Genomic DNA, 26,703 nt, shown 5'->3' with positions numbered 1-26,703 from the left:
AGAAGGGAGTGACAGAGGATGAGATGATTAGATAGCTTCACTGATTCAATGGACATGAATTTTCACAATCTCCAGGAGACAGTGAAGGACCCTGAAGCCTGGCATGCTGCAGTCCATGGGGTCACAAAGATTCCACACAACTTAGCTATTAAACAACAACATCAAATCCTAGCCATTGATTCTCTTGAGACCCAAACTGTCCCAATTATGACATGGGAGTTTTTTTCAACCCAGTCGCTTATGAATCCTTTTATCATATATAATTCATTGAACTTCCCTTTACCGTCTGGTATGGCAAAGGTGTTCCAGACTCTTGGAGAAACTTCCTGCTCCAAACTAGAAATCAGCCACTTCTCCAAGGTACTTCGGTTCCTGGTAGTGGGAAAATCGGAGAAGGCAATGGCAAGCCACTCCAGTACTCTTGCCTAGAAAATAGCATGGACAGAAGAGCCTGGTGGGCTGCAGTCCATAGGGTCGCTACTAGTCGGACACGACTGAGCGACTTCACTTTCACTTTTCACTTTCCCACATTGGAGAAGGAAATAGCAACCCACTCCAGTGTTCTTGCCTGGAGAATCCCAGGGACAGCGGAGCCTGGTCGGCTGCCGTCTATGTGGTCGCACAGAGTCGGACACGACTGAAGTGACTTAGCAGCAGCAGCAGCAGCAGTGGGAAAATATTATGTGAAAGCCTTAATCTGAGTTCAAAGCCTTCATTTTAGGGTTTTTTAAGTGGTCAGGACCTTTTTTTAAGTCTTAATATTATGATTTTTTTTTTATTTATACTTGCAATTCAGGTTTAAAACTAGAGTTTTGCTCATTTACTCACATCAACTTTTCCACATAGAAAAATTCTAGTTTCCTGTAAATCAACACAATTATGTACTCACTTAAACCCACTGTATGCTATACTCCATACTATCCACCTGTCTCACTATACACCATATCTCACCAGCCTATACACACAAGATAGCTTTAGAATAACAATAAAAACACTACACACAAAAATATGATTTGGGCCAGAGATCCACCAAAAGCAAGCTCTTCTCTCAAGGAACTTATATGTAGAAAGAAAAGAAAAACAATAAGAACTGTAGTGTTCTGGGTATGAGTAAAGTGGATCTATGCAAGCACAATTGCACTCATCTCACACACTAGTAAAGTCATGCTCAAAATTCTCCAAGCCAGGCTTCAGTAATATGTGAACCGTGAACTTCCAGTTGTTCAAGCAGGTTTTAGAAAAGGCAGAGGCACCAGAGATCAAATTGCCAACATCCACTGGATCATGGAGAAAGCAAGAGAGTTCCAGAAAAACATCTATTTCTGCCTCATTGACTATGTCAAAGCTTTTGACTGTGTGGATCACAATAAACTGTGGAACATTCTGAAAGAGATGGGAATACCAGAACACCTGATCTGCCTCTTGAGAAACCTGTATGCAGATCAGGAAACAACAGTCAGAACTCCAAATAGGAAAAGGAGTACGTCAAGGTTTTATATTGTCACCCTGCTTATTTAACTTATATGCAGAGTACATCATGAGAAACGCTGGGCTGGAAGAAGCACAATCTGGAATCAAGATTGCCGGGAGAAATATTAATAACCTCAGATATGCAGATGACACCACCCTTATGGCAGAAAGTGAAGAGGAACTCAAAAGCCTCTTGATGAAAGTGAAAGAGGAGAGTGAAAAGGTTGGCTTGAAGCTCAACATTCAGAAAACCAAGATCATGCTGTCTGGTTCCCTCACTTCATGGGAAATAGATGGGGAAACAGTGGAAACAGTGTCAGACTTTATTTTTTTCGGGCTCCAAAATCACTGCAGATGCTGATTTCAGCCATGAAATTAAAAGATGCTTACTCCTTGAAAGGAAAGTTATGACCAACCTAGATAGTATGTTAAAAAGCAGAGACATTACTTTGCCATCAAAGGTCTGTCTAGTCAAGGCTATGGTCTTTTTCGTGGTCATGTATGGATGTGAGAGTTGGACTGTGAAGAAAGTTGATCGCCTAAGAATTGATGCTTTTGAACCGTGGTGCTGGAGAAGACTCTTGAGAGTCCCTTGGACTGCAAGGAGGTCCAACAAGTCCATTCTAGAGGAGATCAATCCTGGGTGTTCATTGGAAGGACTGATGCTAAAACTGAAACTGCAATACTTTGGCCACCTCATGCGACAAGTTGACTCACTGGAAAAGACTCATGCTGGGAGGGATTGGGGGTGGGAGGAGACGGGGACGACAGAGAATGAGATGGATGGATAGCATCACCAACTCGATGGACATGAGTTTGAGTGAACTCCGGGAGTTGGTGATGGACAGGGAGGCCTGGGGTGCTGTGATTCATGGGGTCACAAAGAGTCGGACACGACTGAGCGACTGAACTGAACTGAACTGAACTGATGCAAGATACCAGTCAAGGGAGGGTTACTTCCACTGTAGCACTGAGGAAGGCTTTCTGGAAAAATAAGCTGCTCAGCTAACCATTATAGTCAGGAAATCATCCAGGCCAAGATGGAGAAATTTTGTTAAAAATGTTTGGCAGCTCTGCAAATACAATTATCTCAGCATAATTACAGTTAGTTCCATTTGAAACATGATATTTCAGCAGGCAGAAGCAAAAAAAAAAAAAAAAGTTTTAAATAAGAAGTCAGAAGAATGTTACCATGAAGTTGTGTACATCATTTCATTTATTCCAAGGTATATTCTTTCTCACAAATCAGATCTATGAAAACTGAGAGGATCCTGCTAGTGATATTGTCTCATATCAATAATTTTCATTTATGTTTCTGCTAGGATATAAATTATGATTTATCTTACAACCTACAGAAACAATGATTTGATCAAATGTGATGCTCATTTGATGAAATATGATGAGATTGACTCCTAGGCTGACAACTTTAGTTTCAGGGTTCCTGGATACTTATTCCAAATGGAAAAGGAAACATTCAGGACTCATCAGATATTCTGATATGACCTGTTAAGAACACAAGCAAAAAATTGCTATTCTTAAGTGATATGTATACACTATGTTCATAGCAGCGTTATTCACAACAGGCAAAAGATGACTGTTGAATTAACCCAAGTGTCTGTTGAAAGATCAACAGGTAAAAAAAAAAAAAAACAATTTTTAAAAGGAAAGAAATTCTAATACAGACCACCACATGAATGAATTATGAAGACATAATGCTAAATGTAATAACCATTCTCAAAAAGGCGAATGATTCCACTTCTAGAGGTACCTAGAGTATAGAGATTCATATAGACAGAAAGTAGAATGGTGCTTGGCAGGGCCTGAGGGAGCAAGGATTGGGGAAAGTGGTTTAATGGGCACAGACTTTTAGTTTTTCAAGATGAAAAGAGTTCTAGAGATTGGCTGCATAAAATGTGAATTCACTTAAGACTACTAAACTATATGTGTAAAAATGGCTAATGCAATAAATTTTCCATAATGTAATTTACTGCAATTTTAAAAAAACTAAATTTACCTACAGATGGGACTTGGGGAAAGTTTCTAGTGGAAATATTGAAGCTAAAAGGGCATAGTATTAACAGATAAAATGGAGGGAAAGAATAAAAGGATGAATAGAAAAGAAAGATTAAAAAATGAAAACTCACCAGCGTCTCCAAAACCATAATGCCAGACATATCGAAAGGATCAAGGAGGGCACTATTATTGCCACAAGTATCAAGCCGATGGATGCGGGGTGTCCTGGCAATTGGGAGAAGACAAAGGGATATCACTTCAAACCCATTCTCTAGTTCTCCAGGCCTCCTTGTCCACCCGACTGTCAGCACCCACTGTTCCCTGCTTTTGATGATTGGACATCTCTGGTTCCCTTTCTCACATCCCCAGATGTCACATTCTCACAGCCACCCTCAGTCTGTCCTTCTTGCCCCATCCCACCCAGTTTATAGTCCTTCATTCTTACCTATTCCCTGCCTTAGATCAGCTATTTTCATGCCTCTGGCACTGTAGTCCTAGAAATAAATCTCAAACTCTATCTCTCCTTCTTTGTCTCTCCCTTCCTAACTCTCCCTGTCACTCTTTCTTCCCCCTCTCCTTCCCTCCCTCCATAGCTCATCCATCAAGTCTCTCCCCTTCCTCAGGACTGTCCTCTGTTCTTGAGGACCTCCTCCTCCCGTCCCCAGCTGGGCCCCCGTTCCTCCTCACCCCAGTACAGGACGAGGTCCTGGTCTCCCAGACTGCCGTGCTTCACTCGGCAACTCAGGCCAGCCGCCTCCCCAGCCGCCACATCCAGGGTTACTCGCAGATACCAAGTCCAGTCAGCACTGGGCATGACGTCCCCTTGCTGAGTGCCAGGCTGCTCCTGCTCACCCCTCATCCACATCGCCCGCACAGGTTTTGGGTAGAATCCTGAGACGTGGCATGCCAACAGTAGGCGGCCAGGCCCAGAGGTGGGGCCACTGGACAGCCAGGCCTCAGGCTTCACTGGGGCAGGAAGGAGCAGTAAGAATCTCAGACTATGACTCTAATCCAGAGCATGGAGACTCAGAAACCCACAAATTTGGATAGTTGCCTCTTCCACTCCTATGGGAATCAGATCATTTATTGATTAAACACCTCTCAACTTAGGTATTCTCCACTTTTGAATTTAAAGAAAGTGGTGGGAGGTAAAATAGAAAAGTCTTGGGGAGGGAACAAAACTAACCTTGCTTCTGCAGTTCCGCCTTCCCTGCATCGAGGACACCCAGGAGATATCGAGGACAAGTTTCTGAGAGGAGCCTCTCAATGATATCAGAGATGCCTGGGTACTGAGTCATGAGTGCACAAAACTTCTATCCCCTGCTGCCACTGTATGGTGCAGGCACACAGGAATGATTCTGGACCCTCACAAAATCCAATCCTCCTAAAGCTCCTCTCAAAGAGTTTCCTATGGCCTCCCCAGAATGCAGCTCACAGCCTTCTATGACCTGGATCACAAAGGGGTCTGTAAAGGAAAACAGAGACAAGTTATTTAAAATGCAAACAACAAAGAAAAGGACGAGGAAAAGGCATAGGCCTTTGGATTTTAGTGGCAAGAAAGGTCTGAGATGTGAAATGATAACTCAAAAACCAATTGCAGTATTCAGGACTTTTCAGGAAGAAGAGCATTGGTTAGAGGTATGCCTATCATAAACAGTGGGGATGGGCTCTTTTAAGGACGTACAGTGGGCAAGAGGAGAGAAGAGGAGCAATGCGTAATGGAGTCAGGAGGGCAGCATTCCAGGGTGAAGGGGAGGGTTACACTGGGAGAGGAGAATAGGCAGCAGATGCTTGAGGATATGAATTGGAGGATGGGGAAGTCATACTTTAGTTCATTCCATCACACAGCAGGAAAAGGAGTTTTTCCTAGGTTTTGAGAGTGGCAAGTGACATACACACAAAACAGGAAATGGCTACAAAGCAGGAATATCATCTATTACACAAAAGTGCAAGAAACAGGAAGAATCTGGGATACCGGGTGGAGGTAAGGAGTCAGGGTTGGAGACTACTCTGGAGAGCTGTGTGCATGCGGTTGAGTAAAGAGGGAAGGAGTGGACCATGATCAGAGGGAATAGTAGCCTGACCAAGGGAGAGAAAAGTCACTGAGAGTCTCTCAAGATCAGAGGACTGTACTCACATTCCAACTGGAACTCACTGACATGGTCCTGCACAACCCGAGTGAATCCAATGAAGTAGACTCGGAATAGGTCCTGCAGCTCGGTCATCTCCTCATCACTAAAGTTCCCCTTGGACAAGGGCTTCAGGAAAATGGTAGTGCCCAAGTCACTGTCCCAGCCACGAATCTGCAAATCATCCAACCAGCCTGAGCCTTGGTTTTGAGCCCAGGAACTGTTGGCAAATGTCCAAATATGGATGATAGGGTAGGAGTTTGACCACTGGAACACTGTGTTGGTGGAAAGTTGAAAAGAATGAGGAAAAACGTAGAATCAGGATGCAATGAAAAAGAACCCAGAGTCTGAACAACATAGAGCCTGAAACAGTTCTCTCCCAAGGCTTCTGACTCCATCCCCAGCCTCCAGAATAGGGGAGAGGGCTGGAGACAGCAGAGCCCAGACCCTTAGCGGTAGGTGCGGCATGTTTTATCCGAACCCCTGCACCTGTGCTGAGAGCAGCCAGAGTTACTCTTACCATCTTTATTGTCACCAAATGGGAGGATAACCGCTAGCAATAGAAGAGGTAGAAGCAGCATTTCACTGGGAAGTAGATCTTCTGACTCTCAGAGCTGGTATTTAATCTCTTGTTTCTGCAAACCTTTTTCTCAGTACTCTAAAATGACTAAATGGAGAAGGAAATGGCAACCCACTCCAGTGTTCTTGCCTGGAGAATCCCAGGGACGGGGAAGCCTGGTGGGCTGCTGTCTATGGGGTCGCACAGAGTCGGACACGACTGAAGCGACTTAGCAGCAGTAGCAGCAGCAGCAAAATGACTTCCTCTCTTCCCCAGCTGAAAAATTTCTGACCCAAATTGCACACCTCAGAAAAACTGTACCTCCCACAGCTCTAGACTCCCACTCTGCCTCTCATTTCCATTCCTTGAACTCAGTCTGCTTTATACTTACTACCTTGGAAAAGCATTTTTCCAAGGTAGCAAATGATGATGAAAGGGTATTTCACCTTCCTAGCTCTTATTTCCACATCTTTGAAATAAGAGGATAATATTAAACAATTGCTCAGCTTCCAGTCTTTCATCTAGAATCCCTTTGGCTCTACTTATCTTGTTCTCCTTCCCCATTGCCTTCTCACCCCTGGCACTTCATCATTACCTCTTCCCAATATCTCAATGGCCCTTCTTTCTTATCTCATTCTTCTTACCTGGCTTTTTAATTCCATGTTAAATTTTCTGTGTGTGCATGTGTGTTAACAATCACTGTCTTTTTTATATTTGATTCTTGGACCCAAGTCCCAGAATTAAATATAATAAATAGTTTATATTCTGAGCAAAATCCTCTTACACCACAGGAATTTCTGAGGTTGAAAATTACGTTGGCCAATGGTATGTCACGTTCTTTTCAGTAGCTCTTCTCCTCTACTACTTTCAGTACCCAATCTTCATGAGACAAATAAAACTGCAGGAATTATGCCCCAGCTTCAGGCCAAGTCAAAATACCTTTTTGTAGTAGGCTCATTAACAGTAGAACTTCCTTCTCTTTCTCTAATATTTTATAATCTCCGTCTATATTTTGGTCTTTCCTATTACCAAATAAAACATTGCTATGTCAGCAAGTAACTTGGCATTTTTTCACCAAAAGTTCAGAGATGTTTGTCTTAAGATGTCATATCCTATGTCCTCTTTATATACATTTGGCAAGTTTTAATAATACATTTAGCATTCACTGGAGAAATATTTGGACTGTAATCAGTATGTTGGATCTCAGGATAATTCTTGGTTTTCTCCACTCAGGAAAAATATTCCAAATTTTTGGATATATATCATCTACATTTTGAGTATAAGGAGAGGTTTTCACTAAGTCATCTTATTTACATAGAAAAGAAGATACAAAATGAGTCATAAAACATTCTTTTTTCCTGGAAATAAATCAGAATAAACTTCACCAAGATTTTCACTACATAATTATAAAATCAAGAATAAAAAATTCCAAAGTAAGGAAGTTTGAACAATATTCCCAGAATCCAGTACATAGTATAATCTAATTCAGTTTTTGTGTAACAACCACAGACAACAGCATTCACACAACATTCACTGCCTGTACATCATGACATCGCCTCATTGTTTGTTCTTTGTAACCATTGAGTTGGACACTCAAGATTCAGTTTATACAACCTACTGTAGATTCACTGGCAAGAACACATTTTATGTATGGGCATAATGAGTAGGTAATTCTCTCATACAGCAAATATAGCACTGACAGTTAGGTAGCAGTAACAGAGAGGTAGTGCAGGTAGTCTTGGAGAGAACACCAAATGGATCGGTGTGAGTGGCCACACTACCTTGATGTACATTCACAGAGAGACCTGCTCCGAGAATGGAGACGCACCAGAGAAAGGGAGATTCTGAGAACTCCAGCCCCGATTTCAGGGAGTCAGACACTGCGAAAGTGAATCTGTGCTCTTGTACTGTTGTTACCATCACCATTAGTATCACCTACTTGGCTAAAACTTGGTTAAGGGTATTGACAGACTCACTGCAATGTGAAGATGATGGCCAGGAATAAGGGCCCTCAGAACTTAATTTTTGTTCCACGTTAATACTATAAAACACAGTCCAGTTTTCTTGGTCTCCCCTAGTGGCTCAGATGATAAAGAATCTGCCTGCAATGCAGGAGACCCATGTTCGGGTCCTCGCTCAAAAGCCCATGTTGCCAAAACAAAAACCTGAGTGGAAACAAATTATTTCTGAATCTCAGTTACTCCAATCAAGAAGCTCAGAAGACAATGTCCTGTCTGTATTGGTGAAAAGCAGAGTGAAAGGGTAGCGATGAAAAGGTAAAAATTTACCTCTGATTCCCATAAGTTCCCTACAAAAATAAATACAACAAACATCTTACAATCTACTCCAAAAGCAGGAAAAGCATACACCCTGGGTCCAGAATCAAGATTTCTAAGCCTGAGGACAACAGAGGACCTTCCACTGAAGTACAAGGCAGGTACCCAAGTGAGCTGGAATCTAATGAGCTGGAAGCTACTGTGTGCTGTCTTATAGAGTCTGAGTGGTGGTCACAGTATCTAAGAGTATTAGCATTAAATACAAATGGAGTCTGGGTTTGAGAATTTCCTGAGCAGACAACATTTAAACCATGTAAGAAAAACTAAATCTGGCTTATTTCATGAGTGTAAGTGAAATTCAACCTAGATTATTTTTTGTAAATGGCTCTGACAATCATAAAAGAAACATAGTCATCTTCCTAAAAATGGCATGAGAAACTTCCACTGTAATAACCAATCACTTTAAAAATTAATAACGTCCTCATTTTTCCTCTGTAAGTCATTCTATAAATTCGTGTCCCCAAGCTTCACGTCAGTCTTTGAATTTGGAAGCTCCCTGTTTGTGAACTGTTTTTATATCCACAATAAAGTCTTACTGAATATTACTCATTGATTTGGGGGGTTTAATTTTGATATTTCTGGTTTTTTGGCAAGATGTTACACTAAACAAAAGAAATTGAAGCAAATGAGTAGCCTGTGGTATTACTTTTTGTTCTTAATGTTGTGATTTTAACCAAGTGCTAATAGTTAACAGTAGACCCAAAAATGACCAGTATATTTTGACCTACTTATTTATGTATGCACTCTTTCATTTTTTTTAACAAGTACTTATTGAGTGCCTATTGTGTGCACATATAATAGCTCTACACTACCTCCTCACCACCCAAATTGTCATCACCCACCCCAACTTAGGGTTTCCTTTGTGGTCCAGATGGTAAAGAATCTGCCTGTGATGTAGGAGGCCCGGGTTCGATCCCTGGGTCTAGAATTTTCCCTAGAAAAGGAAATGGCAACCCACTCCAGTATTCTTGGCTGGAGAATCACATGGATGGAGGAGCCTGGTGAGCTACAGTCCATAGGGTCCAAAGAGTGGGACACGGCTGTGCACTAACACATCCCACATTATGCCAAACTTGAAAGTGAATTCACAGACTCCCTTTTAGCTCAGGAACATTGCTTGGCTTAGTCTTGTCCAGGATTCATAGATTCTTTTTTTTTTCTTAATATATATATTTTATTGAAGTATAATTCACTTACAGTGTTTCATGTACACAGCAAGGTGATTCAGTTATACATATACAGATATATTATTTTTGAAATTATTTTTAATTATAGGTTATTACAGATATTTACTATAGTTCCCTGTGCTATACAGTAAATCTTATTGCATATCTATTTTTTAAATTAGAAATCTACCATTCTATTCATACGAAGTCAAACAAGTGGAAACAAAATGTCATCAATTTTTTAATTAGGCAAAAATTCATGCTTTCTAAATTATATATATTATGCACATTATTTATATATATGCATGCAAAAGTTTTTCTACTACTCTTGAAAAAGGTTTGACACAATAAACTGTGGAAAATTCTGAAAGAGATGGGAATACCAGAACACCTGACCTGCCTCTTGAGAAACCTGTATGCAGATCAGGAAGCAACAGTCAGAACTGGACATGAAACAACAGACTGGTTCCAAATAGGAAAAGGAGTACGTCAAGGTTGTATATTGTCACCCTGCTTATTTAACTTATATGCAGAGTACATCATGAGGAACGCTGGGCTGGAAGAAGCACAAGCTGCAATCAAGATTGCCGGGAGAAATATCAATAACCTCAGATATGCAGGTGACACCACCCTTATGGCAGAAAGTGAAGAGGAACTCAAAAGCCTCTTGATGAAAGAGAAAGAGGAGAGTGAAAAGGTTGGCTTGAAGCTCAACATTCAGAAAAAGAAGATCATGGCATCTGGTCCCATCACTTCATGGGAAATAGATGGGAAAACAATGGAAACAGTGTCAGACTTTATTTTGAGGGGCTCCAAAATCACTGCAGATGCTGATTGCATCCATGAAATTAAAAGACGCTTACTCCTTGGAAGGAAAGTTATGACCAACCTAGATAGTATATTAAAAAGCAGAGACATTACTTTGCCAACCAAGGTCCATCTGCTCAAGGCTATGGTTTTTCCCGTGGTCATGTATGGATGTGAGAGTTGAACTGTGAAGAAAGCTGATCACCAAAGAATTGATTCTTTTGAACTGTGGTGCTGGAGAAGACTCTTGAGAGTCCCTTGGACTGCAAGGAGATCCTACCAGTCCATTCTAAAGGAGGTCAGTCCTGGGTGTTCATTGGAAAGATTGATGCTAAAGCTGAAACTGCAATACTTTGGCCACCTCATGCGACGAGTTGACTCACTGGAAAAGACTCTGATCCTGGGAGGGATTGGGGGTAGGAGGAGAAGGGGACGACAGAGAATGAGATGACTGGATGGCATCACCGACTCGATGGACATGAGTTTGAGTGAACTCCAGGAGTTGGTGATGGACAGGGAGGCCTGGCGTGCTGTGATTCATGGGGTCTCAAAGAGTTGGACACGACTGAGCGACTGAACTGAACTGAACTGCTAGTCTACCTGTTACTACTTTATATGCAATTTATCTCTCCAAAGATTTTCCATCTTTTCTTCCATTATTATATAATAAACCATCTTAGACTCTAGAGTTTCTATTATAGTGTGCATATCTCACAATTGTTTATTCATTTATCACTGAGGTGACACATAACAAAACTTACTAATCTTAAAGTGCACGATTCAGTGGCATGCAGTATACTACTATGCTGTGCAACCACCAGCTCTAACAACTTCCAAAACATTTTCTTCACCCCAAAATATCATGTACCCATTAAACAGTGACAATCCCCCCATTTTTCCTTCACCTCAAACCCCTACCAAAAATCTTTCTGTCTCTATGGATTTACCTATTTGAAATACATCTTATAAATGGAATAGCATATTATGTATCTTTTGGTGTCTAATTTCTTTCACTTAGCATAATACACTGATCATAATATTTTTGGAGTACCCCAAGGCTGCATCATGTATTACTCCTTCATGCTTTTGGGGGCTGAATAATAGTCCATTGTGTATACATAACTTTTTTTGTTTGTTTATTCACTCATCAATGAGAAGACATTTGGCTATTTCCTCCTATTTACTATTCACTACTGTGAACAGTGCTTTTATGTACCTCCATGTACAAATATTTGTTTGAACATCTGTTTTCAGTCATTATGGGTATTACACCTAGAAGTGGAATTGCTGAGTGAAACGATTTCCTCAGTGTCTAATTTTGTGTAATATTCAGTTTTCCATAGCACCTGTACAATCTTACATTCCCACAAACAATGTGTGAGGGATGGAATTTTAGATGGGTGGATAGATACATACATACATATATAATAGATGCATACCACATTAGGGGTAAAAATTAACATTTTAAAATATACATTATTAACTATTCAAAATAAAAATATAGTAATAGAGAACTTTTAAATGCTCTTTGCAATTCTCTTGAACATCTGACTTAGTAGAACACAGCTATATTTCCATATCTGCTGTCAAATACAATCTGATGTCCTATAGTCTCTGGAAAACAATGTACACTAAAATAACATCTTGGTGTAGGTATAAAAAATAGCTTTGAACTCATGTCAGGAGCCGGCAAGTGTCCCTGAACAAACCTCAGGAACAACTGACCTAGATCTGGTACTTCTTTAGGGGATGTGTGAAGGTGTCATGTCTTCCAAGTTAGAATATTTCTAAAAAAGATTCATTTTAAAAAACTAGCTCATTACCCTGAGGTAACCAAAGGCAGAATGAGTACTTGATTCTTTCCATATATTTATCAATTTTCAAGATAATGAATTGTTTACACCGCTTCCTAGGAGAAAAATGGGTAAGCTTTTGCATTATTGAACACTCATGAATTTCAGCATATTAAAAATACTTGAATCTATCCTGGCCATTGTTTTTCTTGAGGTTCAAACTGTCCCAGCTGTGACATGGGAGCCTTTTAAAGACAGTCACTTATGAATCCTTTCAACATGCCTTTATCATTGAGCTTCCCTTTACCTTCTGGTACAGCAAAGTTGTTCCAGACTCTTGTAGAAGCTTCCTACCCCAAACTAGAAATTAGCCATTTCTCCAAGATGCTTTGGTGACTTTCAATGGGAAAATAATATGTGGAAACCATAATCTGAGTCCTAAGCATTGGTTTGGGGGACTTTGAAGTAGCTAGGACTTTTTTCTAAAGTCTATATATTATGATTTTTTAATTTATACTTGCAATAAATATACTTTATACTTTTATGTATATTTCAAGTTTAAAACTACAGTTTTATTCATCCATCTCACATCAACTTCTCTTCTCCACAAAGAAAATCCTGGTTCCCAGCGAATCAACACAATTATGTACTCACCTAATCTCACTATACACTATACCATCTACCTGACCCACTGTACACTATCTCACTAGCCTATATACACATGATAGTCTTAGAATAACAATAAAAACCCTACCACCAAAAATATGATGTGGGGTAATTTAAGACTTGTTTTCTTACCCTACAGTGTATCCCCTGGAGACAAATAAATTTTTATGCTTTAAATCACCCTTCTGGGTGTGTTACAAACGTTTTAAGCAGTTATGCTCCTTGTTGCATTTCGCTTTAATTTTTAGGAATTGAAACTCTTTTCGTTCAATTTATCATGTTATTAAATGTCTGTGTGGAGCAGGACATCCTGAATATCAGAGTTAGGAGCTCAGTAAATCCTTTCTCCAAATATTGATAATAATAGTTGGACAAAATTTTCAAAATAACCAATTTTAGATTTCTAGAAAATCACCAAAGATACGAAACAAAAGCTATTCCAAGAACTACCTGAACCTCAGCAAGAACAATGGGAGGGGCAACTTAACATGGGGTTGTTTCCATGCTTTCCTTGACTTCTGGATACAGATATTTGGCAACCTCTTTGAGCTCCAAACACCTCCAAGAACCAAACGCAATTTAAGCCCCACCCAAATCACTCACAAGCATCAGATCTTATCTTTATTGAATCTTCTTGTCATTAGCAAGCACTTAGTTTGCGATTTTAGGAAGCTATAGCTATTAATGCTACATGTTAACCATATTTTCTGCCTAGTGACCTACTCTTAAAATGCCTCTGTTTTTCTCTCTTGTAATTGACTCAAGGCCATGTTACTGAGTTCTGAGCAATGAAATGCAGTGTGCTGGAGATGTAGCTTCCTCCAAGCCTGACTATGTAAGCAATGGCGGCTGATCATCTTGCCATGCAGTGCCAGCCTGCAGGTCACCTGTTCCAGATGGTAGATACAGGAAAAAGGGCTGTCCGGCCTACATGAGGTTTGCTTGCATGAGAAATATACTTTGTTGTCTTTAGCTTCTAAGATTTTCAGATTTATTTACAACTGCAACACAACTAGCTTTACTGGTTAATATTGTTACCAAACCAAACTTGGGTCCACTTGTCCAACTCACAGTAAAATCAGTCTACTGACATTGAGTGAAATGGTGAAGGAAAATACAGCATTTATTGCAAGGTGCCCAGCATGAGACCAAGCAAGGAGAGAATGGGCAACTCATGCTCGAAAGACCTGAACTCCCTGAAGGCTTTCAAGGAATGATTTTTTAGAGACTGAATGAGGGAGGAGGTCTCCAGGTGCATGATCAGCTTGTGCACACCCTTCTGACGGGTTGATGATGAGGTAACTGGGTGGCATTTCAGCAATTAAAATCATCAACCTCTGGTTCCAACTAGTCTGGGATTTACCTGTTGGTGGTCAGCCTGCAGTTAACTTCTTCCACCTGACAAACGTTTGAGCATCTGCAAAATTGCACAAGGATATGGTTTGGAATATTATCTATGTCCCTTGAGGAGGAATTAAAGGTTGTTGACTTTGTTTTATAGCTAAACTATAATATTATCTTGTCATGCTTGACTATTTTCCTTTGTTTCTGCATTTCCTCACTTCTCCAATTAAGTTTGCCCTTGGGAATTCAGAGACGGCCTAGGAGGCGAAAGCTTTTCTACAGACAAAAAGCAGAGAACACCCGGGTTGTTCGCAGAAAGGCCTTGCAGGGTCCTGCTCAGTTACAACATTATAGAACCCAGTAACTAGTATTGTTTCCCTCCTCCTGAATTCAGAACCAAATGAGATACAGATACAGAGGATGAGATATGTGGATCTTATGTCAATTTAATTTCTGGTAGACTTTCTAGAGAATTTTCCTTAAGTGTGTAGTCCAAGTAATCTTGCTGGCACTGAAAATTGAAGTGTCCTTACTCACTCTTATAAATTGCTTTTGTTCAAGCCCCAAAATCCACATGTTGAAGCCTTAACTTCCTTATGGCTATATTTAAAAATGAAGCCTCTAAGAAAGTATTGATAATTGAGGTTAAATAATGTCCTGAGTGTGGGAACTTTTAAGAAGAGACACCAGAGAACTCTCGCCTTCTCTCTCTCCCTCTCTCTCTTTCTCCTCTCCCTCAACCCCGCTCACCACGTGCACTGAGGAAAGGTCACATTAGCACATATCAAACAGGTGGCTGTCCATAAGCAAGCCAAAAAGAGAACCTTCACCAGACTTCTCAAGAATTATGAAAAAATACGTCTGTGGTTTTATGCAACCCAGGTTGTGTGTTTTGCTATGCAGCCTAGGCAGACTAATACACTCATTTAGTCCAGGCAATTCTGGAAAATCTCCAAGCACCCCCACCTGAGGGTCTGTTTCTGATCAAGTCGTGGGATGGAGGAGAGACCAGAGCTGCCACTTCTGAGAGCAGCTTGGATCCAGAGACAAAGAGCAGGAAGAAGCTGTTGAGACAAATCACAAACCCAGTTTCTCTCCTGGAGTCACCAGTGAGCTAATTCACTCTATTGTCATGGGAAAGAATAGGAATAAGAAAAGAAACAAAAATATTTAAGGGAAATAAGATGGCATCAGCTCCACCCCCTGACATGACAATACCCATCCACTCATCCAAACAGAAACCTAGAAACCTGCATTTTTTGAAAACTTATCTCTCCTTTACTCTTCACAGTCACCACGGCAGTTGTCTCCATAATCTATAAAAGATGCCCCTTCCTCTCTAACCTCACTATTGTTTAGTTTTGCTTTCATCATACGTGACCCAGGTCAAGGCCACGACCCCTTATCTGGACAATGCAATCTAAACCCTCTCTCTATCTCTTCAGCCCTCTGGTCATCCTTGCTATAAAAAAAAAGCAAACCTCATCATGTCAAGGTCATGCTTTAAATAGCTCATTTACTTTCATAAAAATAATCCAAACTCCTATATATGTCAGTTTTATACACAAAGGTTCATATATTAATGTATCATTACCCAACAAAAAGGGCTGAGGCTTCATATCAGGGAACATTTATAAACATATATGCAAGAGTTTGAAATCTGTATGAAGGGGAACAGAGAGAGAACGAGGTGGTTATATAAGCTCTCTAGGCACACATGATCCCCACAGAATAATCTGATATGGGTGGGACATCCTGATTAAAATCCAACCTGGGACTTCCCTCGTGGGCCAGTGGTTAAGAATCCACCTTGCAGTGCAGGAGACATGGTTTCAACCCCTGATCAGGGAACTAAGAGCCCACATCCTGCAGAGCAACTAAGCCCGCACACCACAACTAGAGAGTCCATGCACAGAAACAAAATATCCCACGTGATGCAACGAAGACTCACACACCACAAGGAGGAACCAAGGTAGCCACATAAGCAAATAAATATTAAAAAGAATGCATCCTGCCTAAGGGTCCTTGCCCATCGTGGGGGATCCCAGTGCTCTTCCTCTGTCACCAGCATTCCCCACGTTCCCTCTTCTCACCCCATTGGTGCCTAGGCCACTGGTGTCCTCACGCTCAGCTTTGCCTGGGCTCTTACCTGGCCCTCCACCAAGCTCACGTCAGTGGGTGGTTTCCCCGCTAGAGATCATTGTCCTCAGCACTCCACTGTCACGTGCCCACCCCACAATGTCACAGTCTACTCCAGCATCCCCTCTTTGCCAGCAGAAACCTCACCCTCTGCCCACTTCCCTGCTCAAGAAACCACACTTCCTCCCATAACACATGCCTTTTACCGGTCTTTCATTTCACCATCAGCACTTCTTCAAGTGATTCTCTCCCCTTCCTGGCTTCCAGCAGCAGTCTCTGCTTCTGTTCTGGGTCCTCCTGCCTCTCACATCTACAGCAGTGGGAAGGGTACCACCCTGAGATCCAGGATAAACTTCTTACTAGAATACACTGATTATTGCCCAGGGTCTCAGTGTCTCCCACTGTAAAATGACTGCACTAAAAGAATTTTACATTCTCCAATTCCGCTTCAAATCTAATATTTTTTGACTTGGTTTGTATTTACATTTATTTTTATTTACATAGTCTTTTCTTTCTCTACCTCCTGGACCTCTTTTCTATGGTTCTATAATATTCTCTATTTACCTTTAACCTGAGTGCCCTGGACCTCTTCTCTCTTTTATCACCACTCTTTCCTATCCAATCCATTCTAAGTGCTGCCCACCACCTTGGTTAAATTTTGAAACCTAAAGCATTGCCTTATCACTGGACCTTAAGTTTTCTTTGTGTAAATATATTAACAACAGGCAAAATGCTTTTTTTATAAAATAAAAGCCAAGAAATGAACAAGAAAAAACTACCACAAGACAGAGGTATATCAAGTAAGCTATAGCTTTGTAAATTATTAATACATGCATATGCTGACCTCACAAGATGAATAAAATCTTTAAGAAGGAACTCAAATAAGACATTGAAGATAAGAGTGGGAAATGGAAGCTGACACTTAGGCTTCCCAGGGCATTGTCATGAGTTGGTTCCCAAGATTTATGTCTATAGTAGCCACATGGGTGAGGAGGTAACGTCTTGAGATCACCCCCCCTCCCAAAATGAAAGTTGTCATGGGACATTTTGGGGCTTCCCAGGTAGGACTAGTAGTAAAGAACCCAGCTGCCAATGTACAAAACATAAGAGTCGTGCATTTGATCCCTGGGTTGGGAAAATCCCCTGGAGGAGGGCATGGCAACCCACTCCAATTTTCTCACCTGGAGAATCTCATGAACAGAGAAGCCTGGTGGGCTACAGCTCATGGGTATGCAAAGAATTGGACATGACTGAAGTGACTGAGCATGCACAGAATGCACAAAACCTTTTCTAAACAACCAATTAAAAAAGAAAAGCAATTCTGATCAACTTATGCTAAACAACAGATTGAATTACCTTGCCATGCTCTCTAAGTAAGATGATAATTTTTATATTTCCTTATTTCTTTGGATGATATATTACTTCTGGTATTTTTTCAGCTTTTTTAAAAAACTGAAGTACAGTTTACATAAAACTGTATATAAATCACAGGCATATGATATAGTGATTCAGAATTTTTATATGTTATACTCCATTTGTAGTTATTATAAGATATTGGCTATACTCTCTGTGTTGTACAATATATCCTTGTCAGCCTTTCAAAATAAAAAGTTATTGTCATTTCTGTTGTGTCTTTTAAACATTAAGTATCTCATAGCCAATTTTTTAAAAGGTTTCAGAGCCTTCACTTGGCAAAAGTAAACACAGAGCTGAATTCAAGGGATCCATAACCAACACAATTTTTTTTTAATTTTTCTAATATATGCTGTCCTTGCTTTATGCAATTTCAATATATAAAGATTTCAGCTACCATGGTTTATTTAAATAATGCCAAATCCCCAACAACATGGTTCAAATTTCAGTTACCACAGTATATTAAATACTAGTAATTGAATAAAGCACACACTTTACTAGTAGCTCTTCACTCTGTGAAAGACAGTGGAAATAATAAATGTGCAATCAGTAACCAATGACATCAGTGATCAATCACAACACTTCTTTCAAAGCTTGTCAGTGCCTATTGATTCCACACACAGATAGCAAAGTGTATACAGTTGGCCCCGGAATTATGTGATTTGAGCTACATGAGTCCACTTACAGGTGACTTTTTTTTCCCGTTAATACAGTCTACAGTACTACATGATCAGAGGTCAGCTGAATCTGCTCGTGTAGAACTGTGGTTTTGGAGGGCCAACTGTGAAGTTATACATGGATTTTCAACTGCAGAAAGAGTTGGCCCCCTAACTCCAGATTGTTTAGAAGTCAACTGTACCTACATTATTTCCTTGTATTCCAATAATAAATCCATGTGACATTTAGATGGACAAAAATAGAAAAAAGAAATCAGCCAACATAGATGAAAATGAAAATGCTAGAAGTGAGATTTGAATTGAATCTAAATGAAGCCACAGGAAATATAGCAGACCTGGGGAATGTTGATACCGCCCCTGGTTGAGAAATTATAGATATGAACCTAAAGGAACTTAGTGAAGGTAAACTTATCAACATAAATGAGGAAAATAATTGTGACAATAGGATGAAGGTGTCCCAGATTAAGTGATGCCTACAGAAAATTTCACATTTGAGGAACCCTCAGTGTACCAAAAAGTCAGTGTTAATTGGAAACTGATCCATTCTTAGAAGGAATTGTGAAATTTCACCAAGGCCACATGCCATAACTAAGACCTAGTGCAGCCAAATAAATAAATATTTTAAAAATTTTTAAATTGCTTGATCTATAACATCTACCATAATTTCAATTGATGGTTTCATATTTCATCCCCTAAATAATGTGCTACTATGATATTTGTTGTAAATATTAGTCTTCCGCATAAATGTTCTATCATACTGATAGTGTTGGCATAATTTATGTAGAATCTGCCAAATGAAGTGAATGCTAATACATTTTCTTGGATGGTGCTCTGAATGCTTGATTTTGTCCTATCAAGCATTCAATCATGCATATTATGTATTCATTTACAGCATGTCAATATTTTCAAAATAGTCATAGCCCCACAGCACTTACAGTTTCATAATTGATCATATTTCATTTTTATTCAAAAATTTATTATGTATTCAAACATTGTTAAGGAATTTTAACTTCCTTTTGCTATTAACATGATAACTCTGCTGATCATCTACTCATTTCCTTTATTAGATAATTTTTTCATCACTAAAAGATTTTCAGTATAAATTTTTAAATAATAATAAAGTAATACATATAGAGTTTTAGAAAACAGAATCTAGTTATTTTTCACCAATTGAAAAAATTATATCAATTGATGTTGCAGAACCTCCTATCTTTTCTTTATATATATATTTATTTATTTATATATATATATATATTTATCGGAGAAGGCAATGGCAAACCACTCCAGTACTCTTGCCTAGAAAATCCCATGGATGGAAGAGCCTGGTAGGCTGCAGTCCGTGGGGTCGCTAAGGGTCAGACACGACTGAGCGACTTCACCTTCACTTTTCACTTTCCCACACTGGAGAAGGAAATGGCAGCCAGCTCCGGTATACTTGCCTGGAGAATCCCAGGGACGGGGGAGCCTGGTGGGCTTCCGTCTATGGGGTCACACAGAGTCAGACACGACTGAAGTGACTTAGCAGCATATGTATATATATGTATGTATATATATATATACTGACTATAGTCACTATACTGAGTGGTGAACACTACTCAGCCATAAAAAGGAATGAAATAATGCCATTTGCAACAACATGGTAGGAACTAGAGGTTACCGTACTAAGTGAAGGAAGTCAGAAAGAGAAAATCAAACATGGTATGATATCACTTACATGTGGAATCTAAAAATGACTCAGATGAATGTATCTACAAAGCAGAAACAGAATCATGGAAATAGAGAACAAACTGTAGCTACCAAGGTGGAGAGATGGAGTGGGAGGTTGGAGTTAGCAGATATAAGCTTTTATATAGAGAGCTCTCCGTTCTATATATAAAACAAGGTCCTAATATATAGCACAGAGAACTATATTCAATATCCTATAATAAATATTTTTAATATTGCATATATATGTATAGCTGAATCACTTTATTGTACAGCAATAATTAACACAACATTGTAAGTCAACTATACTTCAATTTTAAAAAGAAGGAGGAATTGCTTTTATTTAAGAAAAAGTCTCCTATCTTTTCTTAATCTTTTTGCTGAGCTTTCAAAAATGTACCCAATCATATAGTTCATTGATATATCACAAATAGAGCACATCTATATAATGTAATTCAGATCAACATGTAGAATATCACTAATACCTAGGAAGATTCCGTATGTCACTCCTTACTGCATCTCTCATTCCTAAAGGTAACCACTATTTTGACTTTTAACATCATAATTAGTTTTTCTATCCCACTGTAGTATCTTCTGCCTAAAGAATATATTTCAACATTTCCTTTTCTAATAACAAATTGCTTCAGTTTGCTCTTGTCTAAAAATAAGAACAGTATTTACCTTCAGTTGTTTTTTTTTTATTTAATTTATTTGAAGGCTATTGACTTTACATTATTGTATTGGATTTTCCATACATTGACATGAATCTGCCCTGGGTGTACATGTGTTCACCATCTTGAACGCCCCTCCCACCCCCCTCCCCAGCCCCGAGCATCCTGTATCATGCATCAAACCTGGACTACCGAGGAAACCAGAATTGAAAGAGACACATGTACCTTCAGTTTTGATGGATAGTCTCACTTACTACAGGATTCTAGATTTTCAATTTCATTGTCTTAGAACTCTGAAAACAGTATTGTATGCAATTCTGGCCTCCATTGTTTTCTTTGAGAAGTCAGATGCTAGTTTAGTGATAGAAAACTAGTCTCTAGTCTCTGGCTATTGTTAAAATATTCTTTGTTTTTGGTTTTCGGTAGTTTTACTGTGATGTAGTTGGTATGACTATACACAGGAGGTGATGAATAGATTCACAGATTAGATAAGTCTGGTAGACGAGTGCCTAAAGATGTTTGGATGGACCTTTGTAACATTGTACAGAGGCAGAGACCAAAACCATCCCAAAGAGAAAGAAATGCAAGAAGGCAAAGTGGTTGTCTGAGGAGGCTTTATAAATACCTGAGGAAAGAAGAGAAGTGAAAGGCAAGGGATACAGGGAAAGATATACTCAACTGAATGAAAAGTTCCAGAGAATAGCAAGCAGAGAGAGAAAAGAAGGCCGTCTTAAATGACTAATGCAAAAATTAGAGAAAAACAATAGCATGAGAAAGATTAGAGATCCCTTTAAGAATATTGGAGGTAACAAAGGAATATTTCATGCAAGGATCGGCATGATAAAGGAAAGAAACCATAAGGACCTAAGAGAAGCAGAAGATATTAAGAAGCTGTGACAAGAATACACAGAAAAACTATACAAAAAGACCTTAGTGGCCCAGATAACCATGATGGTGTGATCACTCATCTACAGTCAGACATCCTGGAATGTGAAGTCAAGTGGGCCTTGGGAAGCATCACTACAAACAAAGCTAGTGGAGGTGATGGAATTCCAGTTGAGCTATTTCAAATCCTAAAAAATGATGATGCTATGAAAGTGCTGCATTCAATATGCCAGCAAATTTGGAAAACTCAGCAGTGGCCACAGGACTGGAAAAGGTCAATTTTCATTCCAGTCCCAAAGAAAGGCAATACCAAAGAAATCTGTATGCAAATCAAGAAGAAGCAGTTAGAACTCAATATGGAACGATGGACTGGTTCGAAATTGGGAAAGGAGAGTGAAAGGGCTGTATATTGTCACCCTGCTTATTGAACTTCTATGCAGAGTACATCATGTAAAATGCCAGGCTGGATGAATCACAAGTTGGAATCAAGATTTCCAGGGGAAATATCAACAACCTCAGATATGCAGATGATACCACTCTAATGGCAGAAAATGAAGAGGAACTAAAGAGTCTCTAATTGTTCATGTATCCAATCAATTAATATCTTGACTGAAAAAAAAAGAAAGTGAAAAAGGAGAGTGAGAAAGCTGGCTTAAAACTCAACTGTCAAAAAACTAAGATCATGGCATCTGGACATATCTCTTCATGGCAAATAGAAGGGAGAAAAGTGGAAGCAGTGACAGATTTTATTTTCTTGAACTCCAAATCACTGCAGACAATGAGTACAGCCATGAAATTAAAAAACACTTGCTCCTTGGAAGGAAAACTATAACAAATTACTCTGCCAACAAAGGTCCATATAGTCTAAGTCCATATGATTTTTCCAGTAGTCATGTACAGATGTGAGAGTTGGACCACAAAGAAGACTGAATGCTGAAGAATTGATGTTTTCAAATTGTGGTGCTGGAGAAGACTTGTGAGAGTTCCTTGGACTGCAAGGAGGTCAAAAACAGTTAATCCTAAAGGAAATCAGCCCTGAATAGTCATTGGAAGGACTGATGCTGAAGTTGAAGCTCTAACACTTTGGCCAACTGATGGAAAGAGCCAACTCATTGGAAAAGACCCTAAGGCTGGGAAAGATTGAGTGCAGAAGGAGAAGGGGGTTACACAGAATGAGATGGTTGGATAGCATCATTGACTCAACATGAACTCCAGGAGTTAGTGGAGGACAGAGGAGCCTAAAATACTAGTCCATGGGGTCGCAAACAGTAGAATATGACTTAGTGACTGAACAACAACACTTGTTATGACCTTTTTGTTGTTGTTGTTCATTTTCTCCTCCTTCACTGGAATTCTTGATCCCATTTTTCTATTTTGGAGAGTTCTCACCTATTATTTCTTCTCTACCATTTTCTTCATTCACTCTTCAGTCACTTTGTGACCAGCTGTGCATATATTTGACCTTCATATGGTATTTCCTCAGCTGCATACTTTGTCTTTTCTGTATTTTCTACCCTTTGTTCCTTCAAAATTCATTCTAGATATATTCTTCTAATCTATCTTCCAGTTCACTAATTCCATCTTTAATGAGGTCTTATCTGGTATTGGCTTCCCTGGTGGCTCAGACAGTAAAGCATCTGCCTACAATGCAGGAGACCTGGGCTCGATCCCTGGGTTGGGAAGATCCTCTGGAGAAGGAAATGGCAACCTACTCCAGTATTCTTGCCTGGAAAATCACATGGTTGGAGGAGCGTGGTAGGCTACAGTCCATGGGATCACACAGAGTTGGACACGACTGAGCTACTTCAGTTTCAGATATCTGGTACTATATTCATCCATTTTTTAGCTACTATCATTTTATTTTTCTATTACAGAATTTTCATTTGCTTCTCTCTAAGAATAACTTCCATTTAGCTGCCAAAACTCTCAGTCTTGTTTTTATCTTCTTGGGTGTGTTAAGCTTACTCATTTTAAAGTCTGAGCCTGATTGCTTCATTATCTAGGATGCTAGTAAGCCTGTATCAGTTCTCTGTTGCCTTAAAAAAAAAATTATTCATTTTGCCTTGTCTCTATGTTTCTTGGCATTTGGGTTTTGTTTTTGTCTTAAATTTTGTTTTTTAGTGTTGATCATTTATACTTCAAAAATATACAGATAATTTGGAGCTTAGGAAAATGTTCGGTTCAGTTCAGTTCAGTCACTCAGTCGTGTCCAACTCTCCGCGACCCCATGAATCACAGCACGCCAGGCCTCCCTGTCCATCACCAACTCCCAGAGTTCACTCAAACTCATGTCCACAGAGTTGGTGATGCCATCCAGCCATCTCATTCTCTGTCGTCCCCTTCTCCTCCCGCCCACAACCTTTCCCAGCATCAGAGTCTATTCCAGTGAGTCAACTCATCGCATGAGGTGGCCAAAGTATTGCAGTTTCACCTTTAGCCTGCTCCCAAAATCATTTGTGGGTATTGACAATACAAAATCAGCTTATTAATTTCAGAAATTACAATAAGCTGAAACTTGGTTACAGTCTCTGCAAAGTTACACTCCTTCTGATTTACACTGACTTCAGATGCAGCCCTTTAAGACTGTAACCCAAAGTTTAGGCCATGATATGTTTAAAGATTTGTAAGTCTATTGAAAGCTTTGATGAGCTTCTCAGTGTGTTTTTTGTTTGTTTTTTTAAGAAAGAAATGGAAAATTTTATTCAAGCCAAATTTGAGGATTATAACCCAGAAAAAGTTCTCAGAAAGTTCTGAGAACTGTTTCACCCATTAGAAGTCAAGGCACAGTTACAGAAGATTTTGGAAACAAAAGAATGTGGATTAAATGATGTATTATTGACAGTTTACATGATCCAGATCTAAGTGTCATCCTGGTGGGACATGTGACCCCTTACAAGATCAAGAAGGAATGAACACTTGCTGAGTACTGTGGAGTAAAATGCATATTTTATGGCAAAACAAGTGATATTTAAACATAAAAATTTGGCTCTGCCTTTTGGCCTCCTCTCTGCCTCCTACTGTGCATTGTATATCTGCATTATATATTGACCAAATATTATCCATTGTCAGAAATACTTGCTCAACTATAAAAAGCAATATTCTCCTAACATCAATAAACAACTCCTTAAAACATAGCTTTTTCAGTATTTTCAGCACCTCTCATGGAATCAGAAGATGCTCGCAGTGGAAAAGCAGCCCAACTATAAGACTCATTCTGTGAATTTCTCTTTTCTCCTAGATATTAAGCCAGGAATTTATTTCTCCTTTGTTAGTTCCTCAATGTCTTGAGGCAGATTTTATTTCATATTTTCTTGTTTTTTCTACTTGTCCTTGACAAAAGAGTTGGTTCAAATTGGATAGTCTACCATTTCTAGAAGCAGAAGGCCTCTGAAAAAAGTGAAAGTGTTAGTCATTTAGCTGTGCCTGACTCTTTGTGACTCTCTATTCACTGTAGCCTGCCAGGTTCCTCTATTCATGGAATTCTCCAGACAAGAATACTGGAGTGGGTAGCCATTCACTTCTCCAGGGGATCTTCCTGACCCAGAGATCAAACCCAGGCTTCCTGCACTGAAAGCAGATTCTTTACTGTCTGAGCCATCAGGGAAGCCTTTAAAATGTTTATTAATAAAACCTACCATCCTTCCTTCTATAGTTGTCACCTTGCTTATTTAACTTATATGCAGAGTACATCATGAGGAACGCTGGGCTGGAAGAAGCACAAGCTGGAGTCAAGATTGCTGGGAGAAATATCAATAACCTCAGATATGCAGATGACACTACCCTTATGGCAGAAAGTGAAGAGGAACTCAAAAGCCTCTTGATGAAAGTGAAAGAGGAGAGTGAAAAGGTTGGTTTGAAGCTCAACATTCAGAAAACAAAGATCATGGCATCTGGTCCCATCACTTCATGGGAAATAGATGGAAAAACAGTGGAAACAGTGTCAGACTTTGTTTTTTTGGGCTCCAAAATCACTGCAGATGCTGATTGCAGCCATGAAATTAAAAGACGCTTGCTCCTTGGAAGGAAAGTTATGACCAACCTTGATAGTATATTAAAAAGCAGAGACATTACTTTGCCAACCAAGGTCCGTCTAGTCAAGGCAATGGTTTTTCCCGTGGTCATGTATGGTTGTGAGAGTTGGACTGTGAAGAAGGCTGATCGCCGAAGAATCGATGCTTTTGAACTGTGGTGTTGGAGAAGACTCTTGAGAGTCCCTTATACTGCAAGGAGATCCAACCAGTCCATTCTAAAGGAGATCAATCCTGGATGTTCATTGGAGGGACTGATGCTAAAGCTGAAACTGCAATACTTTGGCCACCTCATGCGACGAGTTGACTCACTGGAAAAGACTCTGATGCTGGGAAAGGTTGGGGGCGGGAGGAGAAGGGGACGACGGAGAATGAGATGGCTGGATGGCATCACCGACTCTGTGGACATGAGTTTGAGTGTACTCCGGGAGTTGGTGATGGACAGGGAGGCCTGGCGTGCTGTGATTCATGGGGTCGCGGAGAGTCGGACACGACTGAGCGACTGAACTGAACTGAACTGAACTGAACCATCCTTCCATGTGTAACCCTCAATTTCTGCCTTAGAAATCCTGGCAACAACTGAGCTGGACCAAACAAGTTGAGACTCTATAGTGGGTAATATAGTAAAGGAACAAAACTTGGGGTATATTATCTAAGCTCCCACCTAGTCCAAACTGAAAACAAGGGCAAAAACTGGTACCAGTGTTTTAAAATAGCCCATATCAAAGAGTCTCTGGTTCCTTTAACAGATTCTTTGCCTCAGCCATTCCTCAAAAAGGCAACCTAATTGAAAGCCATTGCTTATAGAATCTCATGCACATTTTCTTAAGCTTTGCTTTGTGGCCTGTGCCCCTTCAAGATAAGCATGCATGTTTTCTCAGTGTCAGGGAGTGTTGGCTGCTG

At 39.8% G+C, this 26,703-nt stretch overlaps 1 pseudogene; it reads right to left on the bottom strand.

The window, feature by feature from the left end:
* Positions 1–2,954: 2,954 nt before the first annotated feature.
* LOC148778219 (T-cell surface glycoprotein CD1b-2-like) lies at positions 2,955–6,193 on the bottom strand (annotated as a pseudogene).
* Positions 6,194–26,703: the final 20,510 nt, after the last annotated feature.

This window comes from Moschus berezovskii, chromosome 4 (genome assembly GCF_049115385.1).
Source record: "Moschus berezovskii isolate FMDL1 chromosome 4, NW_MosBer_1.0, whole genome shotgun sequence".
Taxonomy (NCBI): Eukaryota; Metazoa; Chordata; class Mammalia; order Artiodactyla; family Moschidae; genus Moschus; species Moschus berezovskii.
This window is presented reverse-complemented; position numbering and strand designations above follow the sequence as displayed.